Here is a 12529-nt window from a genome sequence, read left to right on the forward strand (position 1 = left end):
AAGTTGATCAACATGCAAAACTCTAAGCTTGCCAGTCCCTTTTACAAACTCCATACCTTAATGGGTAGCAATGGGTCACATTTAAGTTTGTTGTTTACATCTATGTTGCGTTTGTGTCAATACATTCTTAATATATATATATAAGAAAAGCCGTCATTTAATTGATATAATAATTTAATTGGGTACACAACATGTTTTATATCCATGCAGGTTTCGAGTCATGTAATATGTCGTGTCCAAATTTATCACTTCTAACTTAAAATGAAATGAACTTATTTGCACGAAAATGGAACTAAATTTCTTCAAACTTAAAATACTCACGGATCAAACTTGAAATTTGATCCAACGGTTGCAATTATTATAACTTTTAGAGGACCTCCTATTTGTAGCGGTTTGATCATATTTCAACGGCCCAGATCCTTTGCTCAGGAGGCTCAGCCTCCTAAGCTCAGGAGGGGATCCGGTTCCGGTGGCCTCTAGGTTTAATAATACAATAACTAGTACTAAAAGCCAAAAGTAGCTGAGGGAGTAGGGTTGAATCTCAAGACAAGAATAGAGCACTTCCGTATTCGTCCTGGGGGAAAAGCAATCATAGATGGGATTGGGGAGAGTTTAGGGCTTAGTCATTATGATGTCGAGCTGTCAAGAATGGCGCTTCACCGGTTTGGAAACACGTCGGCAGCTGGATTTTGGTACGCTTTGAGATACATCGGGGCAAAGAAGAGGCTGAAGAAATAGGATTCTGATGAGCAGATTTGGAGCTCGTTTCAAGTGCAACAATATTGTGTGGGAAGTGATGAAGGACTTGGATGATGTCAATGTGTGGAAAGACTGCGTAGATAGTTACCCTACGGATCAAACCCTAGTCAATACTTCATGGAGAAGTATGGCTGGATCAATGATGATTATCTAGGCTTTGTTAAGTTTGATTTTTCCCTATTAGCTGTTAATTGACTTTTCAGCACTTACTAAGTTTGCGTTTTTTCTCCTAATTTTTATGGTTGTTTGAAGTTTGTATGAAGTTTCTCAAACCCTGTACTATGGATATATCTCATAAATAAAACCAGATCAGGTGTTCCTGGATTTCTTTGATCAAAATCAGAGTTCCTTTGCTAGATGTCAGCCCATGATCCTTTGCTAGCAAACTCTCTTATTGATATATATATAATGGATTAGGATATATAGGGTTAGGATCGGGAACATAGATTTTGACACACGTTTTTGTGTAGCTCAGTCCTTAATATATTTCAACGATCCAACCAAACTATTTTCTATATCTTACCTCAAAGATCATGTCTACTAAAAATACATTTTCAAACGGGCACTAAGCTTGCAAGTCCCTTTGTCAATTCTTATATGAAATCAAGCCTTGATTGCCAACCTTAGTGGGAATTAGTTGACAAGTATTACATAGAAGACTTAAAGCCCGTTTGAAAATGCTTCTTCAGAAAACACTTTTAAAAATGCTTTTAATTATTTTAAAAGCACTTCTAAACATTAATGTGTCACTATATTATCTGAAAATTGAAATTTTCAAGGGATTCAAAATGAAGGAGATTTCCTGAAAACTAGTGTATGCGTTCATTTTAAACCTGGTATTTGATTTGATAATTCCACTCGGCTCAAGGCTGTTAGGTTGTGGGACGAAAAGGGCCCGCAGTGAGTCAGATATATAAAGACATGGTACTTGATTTGTTAGGGGCACCCACAAAAGGAAGCCCCTTCAAAAATTAAGCGTATGCCATTTAAAGCGACGAACACACGGTATTCTTTAGTAAAAGGCGAAAGAATAGTTCGCTTTGTGCTCAACGCATGGCTCCGTGAATTATAACAATCACATGCTGCCTTTGTTTATGCTACCGCTACTACAATACCTCGCTCCTCTGTCGATGTGGGAATTATGCAGCACAGCGCTCAGCTCACGACTCGTGGTTTTATTTGAACGGTCAACCTACAAAAGCATTCGTACGTGTCCATGATTCCATCACATTTTTCATTTCCTCTGGTCCCCTTCAGGTTAAATCCACTTGTACCTTTTGCTTGTTTTATCTTTATCCCCATCAAAATCCTCATCTGTTTTCACATCAGCTCCCCAGACTAATGAGAAACGTTGTAATCTGCCACTAAGGCATTCATTTTGAACAGTGATGATGGTTGCTCAAGTGTATTTCATTCAGTTTGAATAAACTCTGAGCTTGCTAGTTCTTTGTTCAAACTCCATACCATACCAGGTAGCAATAGGTTGTGTTTGAGTTCATCATTTATATATGCGTCATGTTTGAACTCAAAGTTGATCAACATGCAAAACTCTAAGCTTGCCAGTCCCTTTTACAAACTCTATACCTTAATGGGTAGCAATGGGTCACGTTAAAGTTTGCCGTTTACATCCATGTTGTGTTTGTGTCAATACATTCTTAAAAAATATATAAAAAAAGCCGTCATTTATTGATGTAATAATTTAATTGTGTACACAACCTGTTTTAAATTCATGCAGAGAGTTGTGTAACGTGTCGTGTCCAAATTTATCACCTCTAACTTAAAAATGAAATGAACTTATTTGCACGAAAGTGGAACTGAATTTCTTCAATCTTATGAAATTACCCACATGTAGTCTATATATAGAGCTGATTTTCCACAAAAATGAAACTGAATTTCTTCAAAATTAAAATACTCATAGATCTACACATATATGGCAACATTGCACGAAAATGGAAGGCCAACTCAGCAAAAAGTGCCACGTAGCCAAAATTTCAAATACGTGAACTTTATTGTTCACTCAGTTGTGATTGATGAATTTTTATGATACATAATTTGATATGTTTTTATAAAAAAATATTTTTAAATGTTTAACAGTGATTACAAAATTGAGCAATTATGATTGCTACATGTGTACAATGAAAAATCGTTTGACAACTTAGCCAACAAGGAGGTGCACTTAAGTATCGTTCTAAGATAAATTTCTCATGCTTTTCAAACTTAATAGACTTGTAGCAGTTCAAATTCATTTCAGAATTTATTAGGCAAGTCAAAAATACCAAAGATCTAACTGTACGAATATGTAGATCAAAATTCAGTCATAAAATTAAACATATATCTATTTGTGTTGTGATTTGCCGCTTCAATTAGAGAAAGTCCACCCCTAAAAATGTGCTGGCACCCAGTCCATTTAATCCACTCAAATGCATAGTAATTGACCCCAATGAATAGTAATTGGCCAAATGCACCTCCATCTCTAAAAAACGCGTTGGCACCTAGCCTAGTCAATTTGTATTAAAATATTATTAATTTTTTTATAAATAATAAAAAAATAATTTTATTTATAATTTCGGATAAGATTTTTAACCAATCTTGTCACGCCACGTGTCATTATCCGAAAGTACTATTTTGTGGATAGATTTCCGATAAGATTTTGTGTGACGACCCGTCCCAATTTTAATTATAATTTTCTCCTCGAGTATGTGAGATGACGATAATGCCCTCGTGGTTTAGTGACGTGGATGTACATATTCATATTTAAATTGATTGACTTGCTGATGTAATTAAATTGTACTAGACGTCACGAGCGTGTTGACGCGAATTAGGGTCGAATCGGTTTTCTAACAGAAAAGTTACGACAATTAAAGAACGAGAATGGATGGAAATATTTTAGGGTGGATTATATCTATTCTTATCCACCAATCACCTTAATTCCTACTTTATTGGGCCCAATCAGATTTTGGGTTTGATTTCATTTTTCTATGGGCCACTTAACATAACTCTCTCTCTCTCTTCCTCACGGCAGCCCAATCAGAGCTTGTGGTCATCTTCTTCTGACCAATCCCGTGCACACAAACACAAACACCCACACGCGTACGCATCCTTCTTCTCTCCCTCACCTTCTCGACCTTTCCTCATATGTACACTGTAGCACCCATACACGCAATCATCACAAAAACGTCACAGATCGAGCTTTTGGAAATCACCATCACACTCATCTCAAGCTCTCGAACCTAACCATACCCATAGGTTTTAGTTTTGGTGAGATTTAGGAATTGTTTCATGAACTCCGGCACGGTGGGAATTTGAGACTTATGAATCGCGGGCGATTCACAAGGTTTTAAGGCTCTAGGAAGCTCTTATTCAACTTCTTAAAGACCCTAGACTAGCTTTGGGACAAAGTTGACGTCGGGATGTGTGGTTTCGAGAAGTTGCAGGGGTGGCCAGATTTTCCAAGGATTTTTCCGACCATTTTTCGTAGGATTTTGGACCTCCAATAGGTACGATTATGTTCTATTCTTCAAGACCTTCAAATCCATATAAATTTCATGGATTTTTGTTGAGAATTGAAGAAGATATTGAACTGTGAAATTTTTCTAGTTTCCGACGAAACAGACGGCAGCTGGCTGCTGCTCCGGCGAAGCCAACAGAGAAGGAAGAGAATATTCCATCAACTTTGATGAAATATACTAATGACGTCAGTTAACTCCGTTATTTTTTAAACAAAATATTCTGTTATTTAACGGAATATTCCCTAACACCGTTAGGGATTTCGTCAGTGTGCCAGACACATGCCTGCGCATGGTTGGAGCATGAGGGCGCGTGTGACGTCCAAAAATTATTCTAAAAATATGGGGGTGTTCGTGTTGTTGAGTAGATCACGTTGGTATATTCAAACACCCCATTTGAGTAAAGTATGAGAATTTATTCCTAAGGTTTGTGTATGTGCTTTAAAATTAATGTAAAATTAGTTATTTCGCATATAGGTGAGACATACCTTGAGGACGAGCGTGGACAAGTGAGGCTATGTGGCTACGATTCTGCTACATATCAGTGAGTGTGCATTTTCTTTCTATATATATAATATGGTTTCCAGAATATTTTCTTAAATGATTTATGCTTTGAATGTCATGTCGTAATGAGTTGCACTTTGAGTATTGCACTGTTATACTTGTGAATTATATTGTGTGATGTTGTGGAGACTCGGGTAAGCTTCAGTTAAGTATGATGTGATTGAATGGGTTGTGTTGCATTGGTATGCATATATTTATTTAGAGCTCATTAGGGCTGCATCCGGTATTAGTGCTCATGCCCGGGGATTAGGGCACAACCTTCACGTGATCGTTCACATCTTGCACCGCACGTTCACCTTGGATCCAAGTTTGGTGCCAGCTTGTCGTACAGACCACAATAGGTGGTTCCGACTCGTAAGTGACCTGTGATTTATCGCACAGCCTTCACGTGATCGTAGCACTTGAGCGTACATATTTATATCTAGTCTGTCGTACAAGTCACATCAGGTGAATCTGACTCGTGTGCTAGCCTAGGTTGATGAGCTATAGTCCAGTCGTACAGGTCACATTAGGTGACTCTGACTGGCATGTTATTTTACATTGATTCTACACCTGGCTTACATGATATATACGTTAGGACATGGCATATTTTGGGTTTCACTGCCCTTGTGCGTTGATTATATATATATGTAGTACTATTTTCTGAAAACTATACGAGTTTTACAGTGAGGGGTTATTATGTTCAGAAAAGATAAATGTGTTTTCAAGCGTTTGTTTTTGCCCACTCACCCCTCTGTTTTGCGCCCCTCCAGGTTCTAGGTAGCTGATCATCTTTGGTGGCTCACGAGGACTTCACGGTGGTTCTGACATATCCATAAATAAGTAGGGATCTTTTCCCTGTTTGTATAATTAGCACTTAGTTGGTTTGACTACATTGTTGGATTGCCTATGCTATGAATACTTGTATTTGGTACTTGATAACTTTCACACACTTATTTATTATCACTAGTTAAATTAGCTTAGGTGATTTTTTATTTATTCACATTTACCTATTACTATCATCACTTCTGTTGTGCACTTAGCTACGTCACCCTCATATGACAGCCAGCACGTCTTGACTTCGATCGGGGTGTGTCATTTTGAACCAATCCCGACACACCATGTGTCACTATCTATTTACAACCATTTAGAATATATTTCGATAAGATTTTTAACCAATCATGTTGTGCCACGTGGCATTATCCACAACCTCATCCTTTCTTTCTTTGTCCATATAAACCCTAAATCCATCCTAATTCATACACCAAACTCAAACTAGCTCAGAATCCTTCTGCATAATTTGTAAATCTTAAAATTTTACAATGTCTTCTTCAAGGAGATTGTATGAAATCGATGAGCAACAGAAAAAATTGTTGGCATAACAAGAATAATTGTTCAATCTCGAGGATGGTGGAGATGAAGCGTTCTTCATGGAAGAGGATGAGGATGAGGATGATGAACATAGAAGGCAGATAGCCTCACATTCCAGTCGTGTCATGGAAGCTGTGGGTTAGATCTCTAAACCCAGACGTACCGCAAACTTGGATAGAAAGAAGGAAAGAAGAGGTAAAGATCTCTTGGAAGATTATTTCATCCCCAATAGTTTATTCCCTGATCATATTTTTAGACGTTGTTTTAGAATGCAACGAAGTTTGTTCAACAAAATCATGATTTCTATTTGCAACCATGATCCATACTTTGTGCAAAAAAAAAAAAAAAATGCTTTTCATGTTCAAGGTCTTCTTTCTGAGCAAAAAATTAATGCTGCCTTGCGAATGCTTGCATATGGTGCATCTGCAGATCAAGTGGATGAGATAGCGAGGATGAGAAAATCCACTGTTCTAAAGTCCCATATGAGGTTTTGCTCCACAATCGAAGCCCTCTACAGCAATGACTACCTCCAGAAATCCACGACAATGGACCTGCGAAGGCTTTTGAAGAAGGGTGAGAGGTGAGGCTTTCCTGACATGATTGGAAGCATCACCTGTATGAACTGGACCTGGAAAAACTCTCTTATTGATATATATATAATGGATTAGGATATACAGGGTTAGGATCGGGAACATAGATTTTGACACACGTTTTTGTGGAGCTCAGTCCTTAATATATTTCAACGATCCAACCAAACTATTTTCTATATCTTACCTCAAAGATCATGTCTGCTAAAAATACATTTTCAAACGGGCTCTAAGCTTGCAAGTCCCTTTGTCAATTCTTATATGAAATCAAGCCTTGATTGCCAACCTAAGTGGAAATTAGTTGACAAGTATTACGTAGAAGACTTAAAGCCCATTTGAAAATGCTTCTTCAGAAAACACTTTTAAAAATGCTTTTAATTATTTTAAAAGCACTTCTAAACATTAATATGTCACTATGTTATCTGAAAATTGAATTTTTCAAGGGATTCAAAATGAAGGAGATTTCCTGAAAACTAGTGTATGCGTCCATTTTAAACCTGGTATTTGATTTGATAATTCCACTCGGCTCAAGGCTGTTAGGTTGTGGGACGAAAAGGGCCCGCAGTGAGTCAGATATATAAAGACATGGTACTTGATTTGTTAGGGGCACCCACAAAAGGAAGCCCCTTCAAAAATTAAGCGTATGCCATTTAAAGCGACGAACACACGGTATTCTTTAGTAAAAGGCGAAAGAATAGTTCGCTTTGTGCTCAACGCATGGCTCCGTGAATTATAACAATCACATGCTGCCTTTGTTTATGCTACCGCTACTACAATACCTCGCTCCTCTGTCGATGTGGGAATTATGCAGCACAGCGCTCAGCTCACGACTCGTGGTTTTATTTGAACGGTCAACCTACAAAAGCATTCGTACGTGTCCATGATTCCATCACATTTTTCATTTCCTCTGGTCCCCTTCAGGTTAAATCCACTTGTACCTTTTGCTTGTTTTATCTTTATCCCCATCAAAATCCTCATCTGTTTTCACATCAGCTCCCCAGACTAATGAGAAACGTTGTAATCTGCCACTAAGGCATTCATTTTGAACAGTGATGATGGTTGCTCAAGTGTATTTCATTCAGTTTGAATAAACTCTGAGCTTGCTAGTTCTTTGTTCAAACTCCATACCATACCAGGTAGCAATAGGTTGTGTTTGAGTTCATCATTTATATATGCGTCATGTTTGAACTCAAAGTTGATCAACATGCAAAACTCTAAGCTTGCCAGTCCCTTTTATAAACTCCATACCTTAATGGGTAGCAATGGGTCACGTTAAAGTTTGCCGTTCACATCTATGTTGTGTTTGTGTCAATACATTCTTTAAAAAAAAATATAAAAAAAGCCGTCATTTATTGATGTAATGATTTAATTGTGTACACAACCTGTTTTATATTCATGCAGGTTTCGAGTTGTGTAACGTGTCGTGTCCAAATTTATCACCTTTAACTTAAAAATGAAATGAACTTATTTGCACGAAAATGGAACTGAATTTCTTCAAACTTAATGTACTCACGGATCTGCACATATGGCAACATTGCACGAAAATGGAAGGCGCGTAGAGAAGGGGAGAGGAAGAGGGAGAAGAAGCAGAGTGAGGAAGAGAGAGAAAACACTTGGTTTATAGATGTAAGCTGAGACTTTGCTTGGAAAATATTCAATGTGTATTTGGCAAACCAGGGTTTTGATATATTCTTGCTATGCTTGTACTGAAGAATCAAGATGGAACTATGGAAATAGTTTTAAGTGTTGAAAAAGAAGTTTAATTAAGGCCTAATTTTGTCGCTATTTTTTCTACCAATTTGGTTCATGAAGATAGAACCAGACAATGCTGCAGCACACAGCTCAGCTACACGTGCTGTGCTGCTACCATGGCAATCATGTTATGACTCTTTTATTTCCCAATTTATTACTTTGATGGCAAGGACAGGACCAAAACTTGAATTGGGCAACACATGCCAGAAGACCATAGGCAGTCTTCTGATTGAGAAATTTATTATGTTTCAGAAATGTGGCAGTCATGTTATTCAATGGTTCTGCAGATACAGTGCTGCAAGATGTTTGTAAATTTAAATTGCTCAAGTTCTTGATCACCTACTTCCTCAAATTTCTCCTTTTGGTTAGGACTCAGCCAAATTCCATTTCTAAACTAGATGTCTAGATATTGAATGTGAACCTCAGAAGCTGCTCTTTCAAGTCTATATAGATGTAACAAAAGAGACATTGCCAAGATATGGTAAATGTGCCCCTAAAAAAAGATATGGTAAATGTAATATAACTTCAAAAGTTACCTTTTACTTGCCATTCTTTTGGTATACCATGTGCTCTTTTGGTATACACACAAATATATAAAAGTAAAGAACAATTTTTTAAGGCATAGTGCATATATAAATACATGAACTTTATTGTTCGCTCAGTTGTGATTGATGAATTTTTATGATACATAATTTGATATATTTTTACAAAAAAATATTTTTAAATGTTTAATAGTGATTACAAAATTAAGCAATTCTGATTGCGACATGTGTACAACAAAAAATCATTGACAACTTAGCCAACAAGGAGGTGCACTTAAGTATCATTCTAAGATAAATTTCCCATGCTTTTCAAACTTTATAGACTTGTAGCAGTTCAACTTTATTTCATAATTTATTAGGCAAGTCAAAAATACCAAAGATCTGACTGTACAAATATGTAGATCAATATTCAGTCATAAAATTAAACATATATCTCTTTGCGCTTTTATTTGCAGCTTCAATTATTAGAGCACACAAGTTTCAAGCACAGTGAACAACAATTTGGTAATCTGTCGACGAAATAATACAAAACCCTTCAAGAAGATCACAAAATTAACCAAAATCACACACAATTGAGCATACAAATAAAGAAAATGACCCAAAATTAACTGGAAAAAGCTAAGTTTAAGCGAAAATTTGGGAGAAATCGAGCCTAACGAAGCTTAGACATTCATCATTGAGCCAACTATACTTCTCCATGAAAGGATTGCCCAAAGTATTATTAGGAGGGTAACTTTCTATGCAGCCTTTCCACACATTGGCATCATCCAAGTCCTTCAATACTTCCCACACAATGTTGTTGTACTTAAAACCTGCTCCAAATCCACTCATCAGAATTTTGTTGGCCTTCTTAAGCCTCTTCTTTGCCTGCATGTATCCCAAAGCGTACCAAAATCTGGCTGCTGACGTGTTGCCAAACCGGTGAAGCGCCATTCTAGACAGCTCAAGATCATAATCACTTAACCCTAAGCTCTTCCCAATCCCATCTATATTTGCTCTTCCACCAGGGTGAATACAGAAATGCTCTATTCCTGCCTTGAGACACAACCCTATACCAACTGCTCCCAACTTTTGGCTTTTAGTACTAGTTCTATTCCGAACCCTAGAGGCCACTAGGTAGTGAAATATTTCTCTCAGTGAAAGCACTACTTTTGGGGCTAGATCTTGGAGGTTCATAGTAAAAGCTATAGCTGCTGCTTTTGTAAGGTGTTTGGTGAGACGAAACCCTAGATATCCACTCTCACCTTCTAGTTGTATGCAGCATTCATACGCTTTGTCGCTCGAGCCAATGTGTGTACGTATCAAATGCTTTAACTTCAACTTGGCTTGGTGTTGTAGGGTTCTGTTGTTTGTGAACAGCATCGAACACCCTCCTGAGCGGAACAGACAGTTTGTGAGCATCATGGATTTTTCTTTGCCGCAATACCAGTTTGGAGCTATGGATTCTGTGCTGACAACGACCACATTTGCGTTCTTATACGACTTGTGCACAACATCAACGGCAACGAGGCTTGCACTGTAGCCCATTCCCGAGAGGTTGAAGCTCTTGATGTCCTCCCTCATCTTGTACCAGTTTATTATGCGTGATGTTAGAGAAGGTGCGGGGGAGTTGCAGAAGTCCTAGCAAAAAGCTTGTCAAGGGTGTCGAAAATGATGCCATCCATCTCGTTAAGCTCGTCTGCCCTGGTTGGATTTTCTTCTCAAGCCTTCGATTATGTTTCTTGGGCAGGAAGTCTCTTCTCCAATGCCAAATTGACAATGGTTTTTAACAGAAACCTGAACCCCTCCAGTCCCAGATTCCTGTTCCGCATGACGATCTTCGCACAGGAATCACAGTCGACCTTCATGTCCTCTTTCGCCTTGTAGCATTCGTAAGCCAGCAGGTAACAGCACTGGTCTCTCATTCAGAAAACCAACTTCAAGAAGCAGAAGAAACCGACGAAAAGAATGAGTAGAGACATTGTCATGACGATCTCAATGGCCCTAGGGTTTTGAACTTGAATTGTGAATTGTTCAATGAACGCAGAACTTGAACATTGTTTCTGTTAGTATATACGTAACTTTGGAGTCATCTCTTTCTTATAAATTGATAGTTTTGAACTAGTGAAACTTTTGAACATTAATGGATTTTTGCAAACAACTCTACTTTTTACCTACAAATATAGATAGTCACTAGTAGCCTGCATGAATGATCAAAATTTCCCAAAATTTGTTTAATTATTGAGAGGAAGAGGAAGTTATGATGCTTCACATCTACACTTGGCCAAGTTGCCATCTCTCGTTACAACCAGAACAGGCAAATTTATTGAGAGGGAGTTATGTCTTCATATGTATTGTTTTATAATTTTCTATAAATGAATTTGGATTTTATTTTGTTTTTTGTTTTTTAAAGTCTTTAACTCCGCCTGTGTAAGTTTATCTTACATTGCCGGTCCCAAGCCCGGATAAAGGAGGAGGGGGAGGGCGTCAGGTAGTCGACAGCCGGCACTCCACAGTTACGTCGAATCCTTATGACAATGAATCCAGAACGAAATCGCGCTAAAGCTAGGACGTCACCCGTAAGTGGCGCGCTGTGTGGCCTGAGCACAGTGATAAGTGAGCAAGGGTCGCTGTATCTCCATCGGCACCCGGATGCAGTGTTAAATGAGCAAGGGGGCCATAGAAACTTCTTTTCGAACGACTCCACTCAAAGTTGTTTGGGAGCATATGCTCCTATCAACTTTACACAGGACACACAAAAGAAGTACCTTGATCCTATTAGACGGGGGATGGTGAAGAAGCTAGGACAGAAGGGTAGAGTTCAAGAGAGTAGAATGCGTTTAGGAACGTGGAATATAGGAACCTTAACGGTAAAATCTATAGAAAGTAGTGGAAGTTATGGTGAGGAGAAGGATAAATATTATGTGCCTACAAGAAACTAAGTGGGTTGGTCTTAAGGCAAAGGATCTAGAAAACTCACGGTTTAAGCTTTGGTATTCGGGCACAAATAGAACGAGAAACGGTGTTGGCATCATTGTGGACAAGACCTTGACACAAGATGTTGTAGATGTCAAGAGGGTAGGAGATAGAATCATGGCAATCAAGATTGTAATATGACAAGAACTCATCAATGTGATTAGTGCGTACGCACCTCAAGTAGGGTTGGATACGAGTTCGAATGAGAAATTTTGGGAAGACCTTGGAGACTTGGTGCAAGGAATTGCTCAGACGGAGAAGTTATTTATAGGAGGAGATTTAAATGGACACGTAGGCAGGGAGACAAGCAACTATGGAGGTTTTCATGGTGGCCATGGTTTTGGGGAGAGAAATGAGGATGGGGAAGCTATCTTGGATTTTGCAATGGCATATGATCTCTTCTTAGCCAACACCTTCTTTAAGAAGAGAGAAGAACATGTAATCACCTACAAGAGTGGGTCGTCAAAACCACAAATAGATTTTCTTCTAATGAGGAAAGGGGATCGTATAACTT

The 12529-nt window shown here is 38.2% G+C and overlaps 2 non-coding genes and 1 pseudogene across 2 annotated transcripts; all 3 read right to left on the reverse strand.

Moving 5' to 3' along the window:
- Positions 1-1700: 1700 nt before the first annotated feature.
- On the reverse strand, positions 1701-1818 carry LOC114826832 (U5 spliceosomal RNA). The gene has a single exon (XR_003775840.1). It is a non-coding gene; the product is annotated as a U5 spliceosomal RNA (small nuclear RNA).
- Positions 1819-7371: 5553 nt separating this feature from the next.
- On the reverse strand, positions 7372-7489 carry LOC114826834 (U5 spliceosomal RNA). The gene has a single exon (XR_003775843.1). It is a non-coding gene; the product is annotated as a U5 spliceosomal RNA (small nuclear RNA).
- Positions 7490-9538: 2049 nt separating this feature from the next.
- LOC103433434 (3-ketoacyl-CoA synthase 19-like) lies at positions 9539-11165 on the reverse strand (annotated as a pseudogene).
- Between the last annotated feature and the right edge of the window lie 1364 nt (positions 11166-12529).

This window comes from Malus domestica, chromosome 01, assembly GCF_042453785.1.
Source record: "Malus domestica chromosome 01, GDT2T_hap1".
NCBI classification, from domain to species: domain Eukaryota; kingdom Viridiplantae; phylum Streptophyta; class Magnoliopsida; order Rosales; family Rosaceae; genus Malus; species Malus domestica.